Source organism: Apodemus sylvaticus, chromosome 4 (genome assembly GCF_947179515.1).
Source record: "Apodemus sylvaticus chromosome 4, mApoSyl1.1, whole genome shotgun sequence".
NCBI lineage: Eukaryota > Metazoa > Chordata > Mammalia > Rodentia > Muridae > Apodemus > Apodemus sylvaticus.
Window position 1 is genome coordinate 23,529,550 of NC_067475.1, and position 16,074 is coordinate 23,545,623.

Genomic DNA, 16,074 nt, shown 5'->3' on the forward strand with positions numbered 1-16,074 from the left:
CCTGTGAACCATACTCATTTATAGTAAAATAAAAACAGCAAAAGAAATTGTAGTTATTCCCTGTAATTGTTCTGTCGCACTAGCAGTAAAGTTGGCCTTCTTGTTCTCACTCTCTTCTCTTTCCTGTCCAGGAAATCTAAATGTAAAGTGTAGCATCCATTTTCCAACCCCTGATGATGCACATAAACTTACATATGTTCTTCTTCATTTTATAATCCGCAGTGTGTGTGTGTGTGTGTGTGTGTGTGTGTGTGTGTGTGTGTGTGTGTAAGAGAGAGAGTATATGTGAGAGAGTGTGTATGAATGAGTTTAATGTGAGTATGTGTGTGTGAAGAGTGTTTGTAAGTGTAGTGTGAGTGTGTGTGTATGTGAGTTCGTGTGTATGTGAGAGAGTGGATTAGTGTGTGTGTAATGTGAGTGTGTGTAGGGGGGGGTATGTGAGTATGTATGTGTGTGAGTGTGTATGTGAGAGAGTGTGGGTTTATGTGTGTGTATGTGAGTGTGTATGTGAGTTTGTGTATGTGAAAGAGAGTGTGGGTGGGGGGTATGTGAGTATGTATGTGTGTCAGTGTGTGTATGTGAGAGAGTGTGGGTTTATGTGTGTGTATGTGAGTGTGCATATGTGAGAAAGAGAGAGTATGTGTGTATGAGTGGATATAATCATCATAGATTGTGATCTCAGCCTCTCACAAATGATTCATTATATAAAAACAAGTTATTTTATTAATCCACATCCCTAATCTCTGCATAGTAGTTACCTAATGGTTATATGTACTTTCAGAGTATTATAATTTGTGGTTTCATTCTGACCCTTCTGTGTTTACTGGAAAATTTAAAGCTATCAGAAATCTTTAAATATTATTCAGCTTAATTTTTCTTGAATTTTTTTTTCCTCCAAACATGGGATTATTGCCTCTCATGAGACTCTTGTCCTGGAGCCTCACTTGGTAGTGGCAAGCTAGAATACTGCATTCTCTTCTGCTTCTTTACTTCTCATGGAGACACACAGTCATTTTATTCCCTGTGTAGTTTAAAGAACCTTGAACTCCAGGTGGCAGTTGTCAAGATAATACAGCTATAATTCGATGAAACTGAAGGCCTCTCTGATAGTATTTACAGTGTTTGTTCCTTTGACTTATGAGATATGCAGTGTAAGGTTTTATTGGTACAGTGGAGGCTATGACATGATATACTTTATATAGAGACATTTACAACTATTTCATCCTTCAGTGGAAATTACAGTTAAATTGATAAATAAACACTGACGAACCAAATGTTTTTACTTCTTAGCCTTGGTTAAAGAAACTGAAGCTAAGGGTGTTAAAAATGGTTAACCATAAGTGACTTATTGCTATAAATCATGGGACACAGTGGATTCATTGTGCAGTGTTGTCACGTGTATAACTTAAGACTGCTTTCTTTTCCTTTTATTTTAAATTTATGTCAGCTTCTTAGTGTTTTCTCCAGAATTATTCTAGAGAAACTGGAGTTTATACTTAAACACCAAGATACGAACATTTGAAGTGCATTTATCGTTTATTTTGTGACAATTGGGATTTTAAGAAACCTGAAAGTTAGGCTTACCTGAAAAGACTATGTTGACTTCTAGTTTAAATAATGAACCATTTCCCCTTTATCAAGAAAATGATGATCCAGGCGTGGTGGCGCACGCCTGTAATCCCAGCATTTGGGAGGCAGAGGCAGGCAGATTTCTGAGTTCCAGGCCAGTCTGGTCTACAGAGTGATTTCCAAGACACCCAGGACCACACAGAGAAACCCTGTCTCGAAAAACCAAAAACCAAAAACCAAAAAAAAAAAAGGATGCTTTTGAGAGAAACAAGAAACATTACAAATCAGTAAATTTAAGAGACTGCTTCTTCAAACATACAACATATTTTAAAATTCATATTTATTCTTATTAAATTTAACTTGTCAGACTGAGGTGAGTAGTTTGTTCCAAATGCCTAATTTTTATTGGTATGGCTTTTATTCAGGGAGGTCGTAGATATGCAGTGGGTAGATTGAGTAGATGGGGAACTAGCATTTACAGAAGCCACTGTACACAACTCCCTACAGGAGAGGACGGCTAAGAAGTCTGTCTATGTAACAGACATTTGCTAACATAACTTTAGCAATTTATTTGAAAGAAATAACCATAAAATGCATGGAACTCTAGCAGAGAAGTAGGTCAGGCTTCAGTTTTAGGAACAGCCTTGTCAGTTCCCATTATAGGCGTTCTTCCTAACGGAAGGAAATGTTCTTACATAACCCCCACATCACGAAACAGAGCAGCATACCTACCAAACGGGATGTAGTCGGGCTTTGTTGCTGGAGAGCCTTTGGATGTATCTCTCGTGTGTGGAGATGAAGGAATCACTGGCTGGGATTTAAGTTTTCACTTAAAATTCTTTAGTGCGCTTTCTTCTCTGTAAGTTCTGTGGTGGCATTTCATTACAGATTCCTCTTTCAAAGTAATCAAATAGACCTTTTTTGTTTTGTTTTGTTTTGTTTTTGTTTTTTGAGACAGGGTAGCCCTGGCTGTCCTGGAACTCACTCTGTAGACCAGGCTGGCCTCAAACTCAGAAATCCGCCTGCCTCTTCCTCCCAAGTGCTAGGATTAAAGGTGTGTGCCACCACTGCCCGGCTTCAAATAGACTTTTGATGCAGTATTTAAAAATTTGTGTACCGGAGTAACTATTAGCTTTGCCAGAGTAACTGTTCTTGAGAAGTTTCACATCTTTCAAAGAAGTTGTATACACAAAATTGTATTTTAATTTGTAAAGAAATCAGCAAAGCTCAGGAATGTTGTTTTAATCCGAGAGGTATTGTATTTCAGAAATGCTTGTTCTGTGTGCATGTTCCCTTCAGAGGTCATATTCTAAAACCCAAGAGTGTGATTGCCTTACTTGGAAGTTTTGTAGCATTCTCTATTTTCATTGATTCCTAAAATTAGAGCTTTGCTGATTTGTTTAAGTGTTCCTAAATCTCTAAAAGGTCAATGGAATGTCTCATCTGCATTAAACATTCCCATTTTAATTGGATACATTTAATGGGATACATTGGTTATTGCGGATTTGAGTTTCTGTTTGTTGGTATTACCGCTTGAGTTAAGGAAATAGCATTTGATATGCACACACCTTGGATCCCAGCACTCAGGAGGCGGAGTCAGGCGGATCTCAGAGTTCTGAGTTCAAGGCCAGCCTGGAATACAGAGTGAGTTCCTGGACAGCTAAGAGAAACCCTGTCTCAAAAAAACAAAACAAAGCAAATAAAAACAACAATACAAAGATATGATAGGGACTAGCAGAAAATGATTATATAAAATTCAGTATTTACCCATCTTATATAAAGAGCAAGATTAACACAGTCAAAATTCAGAATTGAGTATGCTGCTAATAATGATAAAGCAATGCCTGCTGCTACATAGTTCTGTTATTAGAACGATAGACGTATTGTAAGACTGTTACATGATGTGCTATCTCACTTCCACAGAAAAGAAAATTACAGTCTTCCTGAGTGAATAAAATAATCAAAACCATTTAGTAATCTGGACTGCCAAAGGCAGTTTTTGTGATTTAAATTCTGTTTATTTAATTCACTTCAAGTATATAAAAGAATGGTCAAATAAATGCATGTTAGTGATTCTTAATGTGTTATGTGGTTGGTTGGTTGGTTGGTTAGTTGGTTGGTTGGTTGGTTGGTTGATTGCTATATGAGGTGGAGGTGGGGGGCTATTGCAGCCACATGGATGTAGACTTTGATATTTTTCTCTGCCAGCCTCCTTATTGCCTTGAGACAGGTGCTATCCCTGGACTAAAATCTTGCTCTTTAGACCAAGCTTGCTAGGCAGTGAACTGCCATGATCAGCTCTGTCCACCCAGCATTGCCAGGTTACAGGCACCTGTAGACATGCCCAGCTTCTTACATGGACCCTGGGGACTGGAACTCAAGTCCTCATGCCTGGATAGCACTCCTGCCTGCTGAGCTACCTCCCCAACTTGTCTGATTTTTTTTATTCGTGGGCCAAATAATCTAATTTAAATTAGCTGCACATGCCAAGAAATAATAATGGCTAAACTATTTTATAATGAAAATTAGATTATTATATGTTAATATAGTGCAGAAATGCTTTGAAATTGTACAGGTAATCAATATTTGCAGCAGCTTTATCAAATAGAGTTATTTATTTTGGCACTCAAAATATTTATTTCAGTGATCTAATTATTTGGTTAGTAGGGTTTTTTCCTTTTTTTTCAATTTTAGAAGAAAGTGAATTATTAGCTAGTAGCATACAAATGACATTCCACCTTAATCAGTCAATTTACTATCAAAGTATGCCATTTATAGAAGAAAAGAATGGATACCTGTTTTGCAACAGAGCTTTTAGATTTGAAAATACTTCATAAAGATGTTCTGTGTGGATGGAAGTAGATGCTGTCTTATAGTGCTTGTAAGCTCTAAAAACATAGATGAAAAGGAGCAGTGCTCTGCATATAGTACAGAAAATAGCATGGCCAAAAGCAGACATGATGAGGGAGCTGGAGTACATGCTAAGTCGTAGCTTTTACTACAGCGATAACGAGACTGTGAGGTCCAGCTGCTTTTAAAATAGGTTAAATAGTGCATTCTAGGAAAGGGAAGGAAAGGAGAGGAAAAGACAGGACAGGAAAAAGGAAAGGAAAGAGGAAAGGAAAGGAGAGGATAAGACAGGACAGGAAAAAGGAAAGGAAAGAGGAAAGGAAAGGAGAGGATAAGACAGGACAGGAAAAAGGAAAGGAAAGAGGAAAGGAAAAGACAGGACAGGAAAAAGGAAAGGAAAGGAAAGAGGAAAGGAAAAAGGAAAGGAAAGAGGTTTTTGTAGAGAGCCTTATTGGGGTGCCATGTCACCTGGCAGGAACATGACATCAATGTGAAGTTCCTCTCCCAGCCTTTGAGTGGGAACTCCTGTGTTAGCCATAATCTCCTCCACCAAGGATGGAGCTCTCAGACCAAGGTGAAGCCTATTGTTCTTCAAGGAAAAGAAAAACTAGGCACCTGTGGAGCAACTGAACTGGTTCTGCTGAGAAGCTTCCAAACTTTGGGGGAAGGGTTTTCCCCTGCCTCTATATTTTGAGTTCTCCATTAAACTTGAGACCTTGAACAGCAATGTTGTCTTGGTCTCCATCTCTTTTTGCCACCTTCCCATACATCCCCAGCTTCCCTTTCAGGTAACCCGTTCTCTGTAACTTCGGGCAGTTACAACTTGTTAAAAGCTATATATATATAAGTATATACATATAAGAGTTTAATATGCCCCTGGAACGCAGGTAATGTAATAGATAAAACTTCAGCTGTACCATTTAAATATGTCTGATCTTTTTTTAGCTCTGAATTATGTTAGGTTAAAATAGAATTGTTTCTTGGATTAAATAGTATTTATGGCTGGGTATGGTAGGACACTTTTAATCCCAGCGTTTGGGAAACAGAGACAAGCAGATCTGAGTTTGAGGCCAGCCTGGTCTACATAGTGAGTTGTAGGACAGCCAGGACTACACAGAGAAACCCTGTCTCCCTGTCCAGCTCCAAGTGGGGTTTGTATACAAAAGCAGAACATAGATTATAAGCCATTATGCAAAGTAAATAAATACTACAATAGTTTTAACTATACTGCAAGTTAATATAGTATATATACAAGTATATACTGTATATTTCCAATGAATATATAAAAGACAGGAAGCTTATAAAGGCAAAAAATAATACTGTAAGAAGCAGGGCCAATGTACTTAACTATAGGTAAACATTAAGTAAATCTCGGCTTTTTGGCACCCATAGTGAACAAAAGAATTGGTTTATATGATTCTTATCTTATGCTAAAGAGGAACGTTATAGTTGTTAAACAGACCCTTGAAACAAATGCAAGCAGGGTGCCCCGGCCTGCAGGGGTTTTCCACTGGGGACCCTAGAAGAGAAGGGCAGAGAAATAGGACAGGAGGCGCGAAGAACGAGGCCAAAACCAACTTTGTTCAAGACCCCCAAAGCTGTATTTTCTCAGGAAACTTGTACAGGCAGGAAAGAAGTGAGCAAGTGGGATTTTCCATGTAGCCCAGGCATTCTGCCAAGGTGAATCTCTGGCAGCTGTAAGATGTTTTCCTCTCCTAGGAGGGCACAGTGACCATTGACCACCCGATCTCTCCAAGGTCTGTAGCTGAGGAGAAGTCAAAACCTAAGCCTATCTTTAAAATGAACTTTAAACATAAAGTAAGGTCAGTTTGGCTCCCGGCAGCAGGGAATTATTAGGATACCCCTATGTGCACGTAATAACAATATCTGAAAGTGTCAGCTGGCATTAGGTATGGTGTCGTTGAACACAGGCTGCCATGTTTGCTCATGTGTGCCACTTAATGACTTTTGTCTGGCTCTTTAACAGAATCCAGGAAACAACACTGTGTAGTTTTAATTGAGAAATGTTGCCCAAGTATCCTGGATTTTGATGGTTCCCTTGAGTACAGAGCTGACTTGTTTTCTACTAGTTTAGCTTCAAACTTAGATACTGTGTATGATATGTCCAGGTTGAAGTCTCTAGAAAGAAGAAAGGGGGGGAAAAGTTTGTTTATTAAGTCCATTGTCAGTCTACTAAAAATCTAATTTGCGTGAAAGAGAGTCCTGAAACATGTGTTAGTGCCACTGCATGAATCTGTACATAGATAGATTGCTCAGACCTGTACATACATGCACACATACACACACAATGAGAAATGATGAAGTCTGAATAGAGCCCTTAGATCTCACTAGTGTGGATGTCCTGGTGGAGATACTGTGTCTATATTGTGTGATATCCTCTTGGGACATGAAAATAAATATTCAGCAAGAGCATGCTATGTTTGGGGCCTTCGATGCCTTGGGTTGATTGGTTTTTGTTGTGTGTGTGTGTGTGTGTGTGTGTGTGTGTGTGTGCATGCGCATGCACCCCCCCCCCCCATGCTTGTGTGTCTCTGTATTCTGGTAGCTTCCTGTGAGCTTCTACATTCTTAAATAAAAAGCTTAAAACGTGTGTATGTCCAGGAGGTAAACATATTCTCTTTTCTGTGACAAATATTCTTGCTTCTTTTAGCATTTCTTGGGATGGAAGCTCTCTCTTTTTCCTTCTGCCCCTCCCCCATGCATACATAAAATTATAAAGCATTACCTCCTAATGCTATTTCTACAGTGTCTGGACAGTTCAAGTGAACAAAATTGCCTGCATGCTTTTGTGTTCCTCTATATTTTTAACAATAAATAAACATACATACAATGAAACCAGTAGCGTTGAAAAGAGATTTAAGAGGCGGGAATAAGCTGGTATGTTTAAAAGAGAAAGAGCAAGTCTGCTTTAGAGAAGACCTTGGTCAGAAGGCCAGCGTCACGGATTCTGACGTGACTTCTGGTTTCCCGGGAAAGTGTACGTTCATAAAGCCCCCAGCACAGTGACGGTGTGGGCCTCGGGAGTTCAGAGACGCGCCGCTCTGTGGGGCGGGCTGTTCATGGAGGTGGAGCTGTTTTCAAGTAGCCACATAGGGATGCAGCTCCCACGTGACAAAGGATGCCGATTTCTCATGTTTGCTAGTATTTGTCATCACCCTAGAGCCCACGTAAGGTAAGGATTTACTGTGCATCCTAAGATGTGACAAGAGAAGGTCTGCAGCGTAGCTGTGATTGACATTTCCACTTTCACAGTAGCGTACAGTTACAGTGTGGGTATGGGGAGAGGTGTGAGGCAGAGGTTTGGGAAGCTGTCCTAACAGTCCAGCTGTGGGGCGGGAAAGAAGTTCAAATGTGAAGTGGGAGATTGGGGTGTTACATAGTTGATTCTTGGTTATCATTTGTACCAGGTTCAATATGGATGTTTAATACCTCAGTAACTGATGTTAAGATAAGAAACCCAAACTGAGTACATTTTTATTGCTCATAAAAAAAATGAGAGAAGAATAAACTAGCTGTTTGTTCGAGCTTAATTAGTTCCCAAGTAGCACTGTGTTATTAAAAAAAAAAAAGTTAGCAAAGACATGGAGTAATAGTTTTTTAGTAATTGTAATTTCACGGATATGAAGGTGGAGCTGAACTGTTGGGGGTATTGCGCATGACAGAAATCAATGATTGGGGTTGGGGGTGTCAATAAGAAGCCACGTATGTTCTTCACACTTGATGTTTGTGTGACTTGGAGGCTAGGTTGATTCCTTGTGCCTAAGTAGGAAATCTGAATGACAATTGACTTGACTCTTCCTGATTGTTAAGGTTTAGGTAATGTAGGGAAAAATCACTTTATAAAGTCCCAGGAAAAGGAATGTGTGAACATTAACTTTTTGTTTGTTTGTTTGTTTTCATTTTACCTGTTAAAGCTGAAGTTTTGACATAAAGATAAATTTCCCACTCTGTTTGTTGAAAGCCTATTAATACATACTATCCTCTGTTGTATTTCAGTAATGGCATTCGTAGGTCATGTGTTACAGAAAGCATGTTTTAGAGATAATTATCAAATAGCCGATGAGAGACATGTGGTGGTGTGTAGAGGTAACGTCAGTTCCAGCAGGCCTACATGTCCGTCCGCAGATGCAGTGCTGAGACCTCAGTTTGAATGGCATCTGTGCTTGGGGATGTGCGTTCACCAGCGTTCCTGTCCTGATCTGCTATTATCCCTGAAAATACATAATTCTGAAAGCCTACATAAAGGCATCATTTAAATCTGAATATAATATTATGTCACAAAATGCAAGTTTATGCTTTTGACATGAGTAATGATCGGGGTGGTTTTATCCCTGTGACTCATTTTTATAATTCAACTAATGGAATATTTATAATGTTTGGTCTCCTATCTATTTTTTTTTTTTTTTTTTTAGTAAATGCTATTAGCACTTAGAACATTTAAAAATATGTTATTTGAGTTTGAGAAATGATGTCAATGTTTGGTAATCTTTCTTCATTTGAAATCTTAAATAAAGATTTGAACATGCTTTTAGTCACATAAAAATTCAGTGTATTGGCAAAATGATAGATAAATTTAAGCATCAGAATTTAATTTTCTCCCCAATTAGATTTATACATATTTTTGTCTTAAAAAAATTATACATATATGTATGTATGTCTGTATTTCTATCATTAACCCAGGAAAATGCTTACTTTTTGGTAAAATTAAACAGAACTATTTATATTATTATATATTAAATGTATTATATATTAACATAGTAATATTTAAGGGGACTAGAAAAAAATCTTCATAAGCGTACAGCTCAGAATGGCAGATTTATGTGGTTCACAAATGGTTTAGATCTTTGCTGGCCGTCCCCTTTAAGTATGAAGACCCCTTTGTGATACCAAACATTTTTCCCTTTCCTTTCAAGGATATTAATTACATAATAAAGATTGTACTTGCAAAGTTTACAGACCGAGAAAATACATTTATACTGTATAAGTACAATATCCAGAATTTGGTGTGTGGGCTTGGGATGACATGGGCTGTCTCTGAGTAACCCAGGGTAACTTCAAACTTGTCATCTTCCTGCCTCAGCCTCCTCAGTCCTGGGGCTGCATTTGTGCTATCTCAGGCTGGTCTTCCTTTATGGGAGGAGGCTTCTTTGTGATTTATAAGGCATTTATCTGAAGTCCAGCCACATTTGTCAGAACTTACAATCAGGAGAATCATGCCACAGAAGGTGGAAACTAAAGAAGGTGGACCTGTTTTTAATCAGCCTTCTATAAACATAGGGAAAAATTAATCCCTACTGAGTAGGGTTGAAATAGAAACACAAAGACTTGTTTGTAGAGTAGTTTGGGGGTTGGGGGGTAGCGGTTAAGTGCCTCCCAGAGGGGGCAGCAGTTTGCTGGTGCAGAAAGGTCAGGGCTTGCTTTGTTTCTCTGGCTTTTATTGTTATTCCTATATGGTTTTTCTTGTTTTGTTTTTTTTCCCTCTGTGGAAACAGTTAAGCCTAAGGTTCTTAATTGACACACACAGGAGGAAATAGCAGGTGTTCTTTGATCTCTCTTTCTGTCATTTTAAAGTGCTGACTAAAAGCAGCTTGGGGTAGGAGAGGATTCATTCACTCCTTTAGGTCACAGTCTATCCTTGAAGGCAGTCAAGGCTGGGGCTCAGGCAGGAGCCTGAGGCATTGTGTAGGGAAGAAAGAGTGTTGGCTTGCTGAGCCTGCTTCCTTACACAGCCTAGGACTCCCTGATGCTGTCTGCTACAATAACCTGGGCGCTCCTGAATCACTTTATCAAGACAGTCCCTCTGCAGACATGGCCACAGGCCAACTGATCTGCGTGGTCCCCCAGTTGAGGCTTCTCTGATGACTCTGGGCTGAGTCAAGTTGACACTTGAGGCTAACCAGGACACAGGTCAGCAGTAGTTTTGTTTTTGTACATTTCGGAGATGAATATTCAAAAAGTCAAAATAATTTCTCATTTATTGAAAGGTTCAGATTTTTCTATTGAGACAGAAGCCATGAGGATCTGGGATAGGGATTGGGGCTACCTGGAATTCATAACGTTTAAAGTGGAGACTTCTGGGAAAGCGATGGCTCAGCTAAGGGCACTTGCTGTTCTTGCAGACTAAGGATTCAGTCACCAGCCGCCACCACCACCACCCCACGGCAGCTCACGATAGTCCAACTCCAGTTCTAGGGCATCTGGTGCTTCCGTTTGACCTGCACAGGCACCAGGCATGCATTTGGTGAATGGTCTACTATGGGCGACTCACACACACACACACACACACACACACAAAGTAAAAATAAATCTTTATAATATGTGTGTCAACTTGACTGAACCACAGGCTAAACTGACACTTGGTCAGACGCTGCACTGTGAGACAGTAAGGTAGTTTGGAGTTGCTGCATTGAATTAAGTACTTTGCCCTCATTCATTCACGCTGTTGAAGTCTCATAGAAAATAAAAAACCCACCCCCCCCAGGAGAGTGGGAATGTCTCATGCAAAATGAACCTGAGAAATTGGTCTTTTCAGAACTCATTTATTTTTAATAATATATTTTATTTGAAACATCCAAACATTTATACAGTGTATATTGATGACGTCCTCCCACAAAACAAAATAAATAAATCTAGAGCCTTTAGATGTGACCTGACTAATTCCTGCCAAATTTTAAATATGCAGAGACTGAATTTTGAGAGTTCATTTTTCAAGATCAGCAGCTCTATCAGAAACCTAACAACCATGTCCCTGGTTCATTGTCTCTGTAAGTAATGCATTCTTAGAAGTTATTACAGATACATAAATACTCCGACATTAAGTAAATACACCTCTGCTTCTACCTGAACAGTTTCTTTCTCCAAGTGAAAATACAGGAATATGCATGTCCTGAGAATTTTTCTAAAATTCTAAAAAAAAAAAATATTCTAAAATCTTAAATGAGCACTTTGTTCAATCTGTTGTAAATTACAAAAGAAAATGCTATGATTTGAATGAAGATGAGTAAAATCAGATGAGGCAGGAAAACAAAATCTTCCTTTAAATATACGTGTGTGAGTGTGCTTACGTTTGACGCTTTACCCTTGACAAGTCTCTCAGTGTAGAAGAGCGTATAAACACCACTTGCTTTATTGTTCTGATTTGATCAAATTTTTAGTAATAAGGTAATCTAGGTAAAAATTTGACAGTTTTGCTGTTGTTAGTACAGTAGAAAAATAGGTATACCCTTCAAGCTCTCACACAGATAACTATGGTTTTATACTATTTTCCTCTTGGTATTGAGTAACACTTAGGAGCAGGGAAAGGCTGGGAGGATTGCCAGAGGAGTCCACAGGAGGACGGAAAGCAGGGTGCTCCTTCAGAATCTGCTTAGTTCCCTGGGAAAGGAGACAGAGAAGGAAGGAAGGAAGGGTCAATCACGAACCCACAGGGTGCCCCAAACCGATAGATGAGAAAAACTGAAATGATATCAGCCTTACAATTGCCCTGGATATTTTCTTCCCTTTCTAGTCTGAAGACATTTGCACTGAATCCATTTACCCTTTTTATACTTTAACTGGATACCCTTTCCAGTTTGTCGCAATTGCAGTTTACTGACTGGCGTGACAAAAGTGAGCTTTGTTCGTTTCGTTTCTGAAAATTGTTTTTCCTTATATTTAACGTGAAATGAAATGGAGCTGAAAACAGCAAGATCTTACTAATGCGCCAGTCAGAAGGGAGGAGTATTTGACCTGGATCTGTTAAGAAACATGTCAGTGAGGGGAGGTGATAGTGTCACAGTAGATGCTCTCCTCTCCCTCAGCTCCCCAAATCCAGGGCCCAGCCTCAGCCCCAAGACTGCAGGGTGACCCTGCTGTGGCCGCCCTTTACCACCGCCTCCATCTGTAATTGATCATATGCATCTCTCCTCAAACGTTCCTCCTTACTCTCGCTGCTTTATCCCTGCCCCCATCCCGGCAGCCATGCCCTAGAAACTCTGCCCCCTGGTGCCAGGGAGACCTGTTAGCCAACAGGCAGAGGCAGATCTTCACCTCCTCCAAATCATCCCCCAGTCTCATCCCCAGCAGACTGGTTGCTGCTGCCACCTTCTCCACTCCCCATCATCTGTGGATCGCACAAATCTTCCCCTCCTAACTTCCTGCACTCCCTGGAAACTCTTTGATAAGGGAAACAGGTACACTAGTGAAGATCTTCACCTCCCCCTCACCCCCTCCAAATCCGACCCCCAGGCCCAGCCCCAGCCCCAGCCCACACCACTTGCCATGGCCCCTCCATCCACATCCCTGTAACCCCGTCGCCAGTGGATCGCATAGATCTTCCCCTCCTGGCTTCCCTGCCTCACATACAGCTTTATTCCAGCTCACAAACCCGGCTGGCACTCTTGGGAGCCCACAGACCACTCCGACCAGGGAAGCAGGGAGCATAACTGCAGATCTTCACCTCTTCCTCCTCAGTTCTGCAGGTTCCAGTTCCTTTCAGTCAGTCCCCAGCTCTGTAGCAGACTTTCCGCTGTCACCCTCCTCTCTGTGTCTCCTTTCCCAGGGAGCTAAGCTGATTCTGATGGAGCACCCTGCTTTCCTTCCTCCTGTGGACTCCTTTGGCAATCCTCCCAGCCTTTCCCTGCTCCTAAATGTTACTCAATACCAAGAGGAAAATAGTATAAAAGCCTTCCTCCCGTGGACTCCTTCCCCCAATCCTCATAGCCCATCTCTGTTCCTAAGTGTCACCACTCAATACGTAGAAACACACTTGACCAAGAACCCCCAGCACCACACAGTCACCACCTCCTCACAAGAACCAGAGACCATAACCAAAGCCCAGGAACAAAGCACCTACTCAACAGAGATAAGACCAGATATCAGCACCGAAAATTACAATGTTCCTAAACCCAGATGCCTAGATGCCAGCATAAAATCACAATATATGTCTCAATTAGAGCCCAGGAACAGTACCACAGCAGGCCCTGAGCATTGTACTATAGCTGATGCACAGTAAAAGCCCTTAAAATAATAGGCTTTATGACTATGAAAGAGGTCCTTAAATAGGAACTGAAAAATGCTTTAAAGAATTCCTACGAAAACAAACAGTTGAAGGAAATGAATAAAAATGTTCAAGACCTGCAGGTGGTAATAGAATCAAAAAAGAAACAACAAAATGAAGGAAGTCTGGAAGTAAAAATGGACAAGCTCAAAACAGGCCCCTCTGAGGTAAGCCCCACAAACAGAATACAGGAAAAAGAAGAGAGACACTTAGGTCTTAAAGAAATGGTAAAGAAGTGGGTACCTTGGTCAAAGAAAATATTAAATATAAAATGACCCAGTGACTTACAAAGGCATAGAATTACACCTCAGTAGAGGCTCTGAAAGCCAGAAGAGGCTGAACAAACATTCTACAAAGTTCATGAGATAACAGTTGCTAGTCCAGATATCAAAACTTTGAACAGAATGGGTAGAGAAAAAAGACATTCTGTAATAAAACTGGATTTAAGCACTATCTGTCTACAGATCCTGCTGTTCAAAAGGCACTAGAAGGAAAACTCCAAACTATAAAGGTTAACCACACCCAAGAAAATACAAAGAATTAACAATTCCAGACCAGCAAATTAAAAAGGGGGGATATAATAAATACACACACACACACACACACACCCCACAACAACAAATAAACATGAAATGCCAAACACTGCTGATTGAATCCCAATATCAATGGTCTTAATTCCCTAATAAAATCACAGAGACTAACACAATAGATGTGGAAGCAGGATTTATCCATCTGTTGCACACAAGAAAAATACCTTAACATACCTCATGGTCAAAGGATGAAAAATGATATTCCAAGCAAATTTACCTAAGAAGCAAGCTGATATCACCATTTAAATATCTGACAAAACAGACTTCAAACCAATGCTAATCAGAAGAGAGAGTGAAGAAACTGACATCATACTCCTCAAAGGAAAAATCCACCAAGGAATTGCAATTTCTAATGTCTGTGCCACACACATGCCGACTGACTCCCAGGTTCATAAAAGAATCACTCCTACAGCTCTAATCACATTGACACACTTAGATATTGGGAGGCTTCAATAACTGACTTTCGCCAATAAATAGGTCATCCAGACAAAAACTGAACAGAAATGCTGTAACTGACAGATGTTATAAATGGATCCAATAGATGTTTACAGAATATTTTACATAAACACAAAAGGATATACCTTCTCACTGCTTTGTGGAACTTTTTGAAAATTTACTGCATACTGAGACATTAAGCAAGTTTTAACAGATACAAGAAAATTGAACTAATATCCTCCATCCTATCTGGCCACCACAGATTAAAGCTATATAGTAACAGTAGCAAACAGAAAGCTTACAAAGAATGGAAACTGAACAGCTCACTACTGATTGTGTCCAGACAGAAATTAAGACATGAAAGGCTTTCTAGAATTGGCTGAAAGGAAAACACAACATGCACAAATTGTATAGAACACAATAAAGGTGGTTGTAAGAGACACATTAGCACTAAGTGCCACATAAAAATAACTAGAGAGATTGCATACTAGTAACTTGAAATTAACTTGAGTAATCTGAAAGCTCTAGAACAAAAAATCAAACCCAAATGGAATAGATAGCAAGAAGTCATCAAACTTGGGGCTGAAATCAATAACATAGAAACAAATAGTACGCTGAATCGGTGAAACAAAGAGTTGCTTCTGTGAGAAAAATCAGTAAGACAGACAAAGTGATGTCCAGGTTAGCAAAGGTGCTGATGAGAGGGGACCCGACAGTAGAGCCAATAGGAAACCTAGAGAATCAGGAGGATGTGCTTTAAAAACTCGTGCTCCACCAAACTGGAAAATGAAAAAGAAGTCGATAATTCTCCTGATATGCACCACTTACCAAAGTTAAATCAATATCAAAGAAGCAATTTAAACAGACCTATAACCCCTAGTGAAATAGAAGCAGATTTTAAAAAAGAGCCCAGAGCCAGATGGATTCAGTGCAGAATTCTAACAGACTTTTACAGAAGAGTTAATGCCAGTACTCCTCAATTACTCCAGAAAATAAAAACAGAAGGAACACGGCGAGATTTGTAGTACATGGCCCCGGTTACCCTAATACCTAAATCACATAAAGAGCCAACAGAGGAAGAAAATTACAGATTAATTTTCCTTACAAACATACGTTGTGCTACGAACCTTTTCCTGGAGAGATAAAATGCACAAGGTACACACACGTGCATATGTGGTGTGCGCGTGTGTGTGCACACACACACACACCATGGATGACTGCACACAAAAGCGCCTGCACTTGTCAGGGTAGCTCTGCTGGTCTGTCTCTGCTGCCTCCAGGCATCTGCTCTGCTCAGAGTCCTTACAGCCCTTCTCCCTCAGCCTTTTTTAAACACAGCTTTACCTCTGAGAGGGACAAGTTTTATTATTTACTCTGGCAGGGACCGACCTGATTCTGGTTCGTTTCAGGGCATTCCTGAAGCCAGGTTTTAGTAGTTTACCTCCCTGCTTAAGCTTCCCTACAGGATGGGAATGTTTTAATCTTGGAGGAGTATTACATAACAACACAGAGTTAACAGTACTCAATAAAATATTTGCAAACAGAAAAGAAAAACGCATTGAAGGGATCATC

General features: G+C 40.0%; 1 protein-coding gene across 5 annotated transcripts in view; it reads left to right on the forward strand.

The window, feature by feature from the left end:
- Nucleotides 1-16,074, forward strand: part of Rap1gds1 (Rap1 GTPase-GDP dissociation stimulator 1) — a 151,959-nt gene that overhangs the window by 63,424 nt on the left and 72,461 nt on the right. The window lies entirely within an intron of this gene.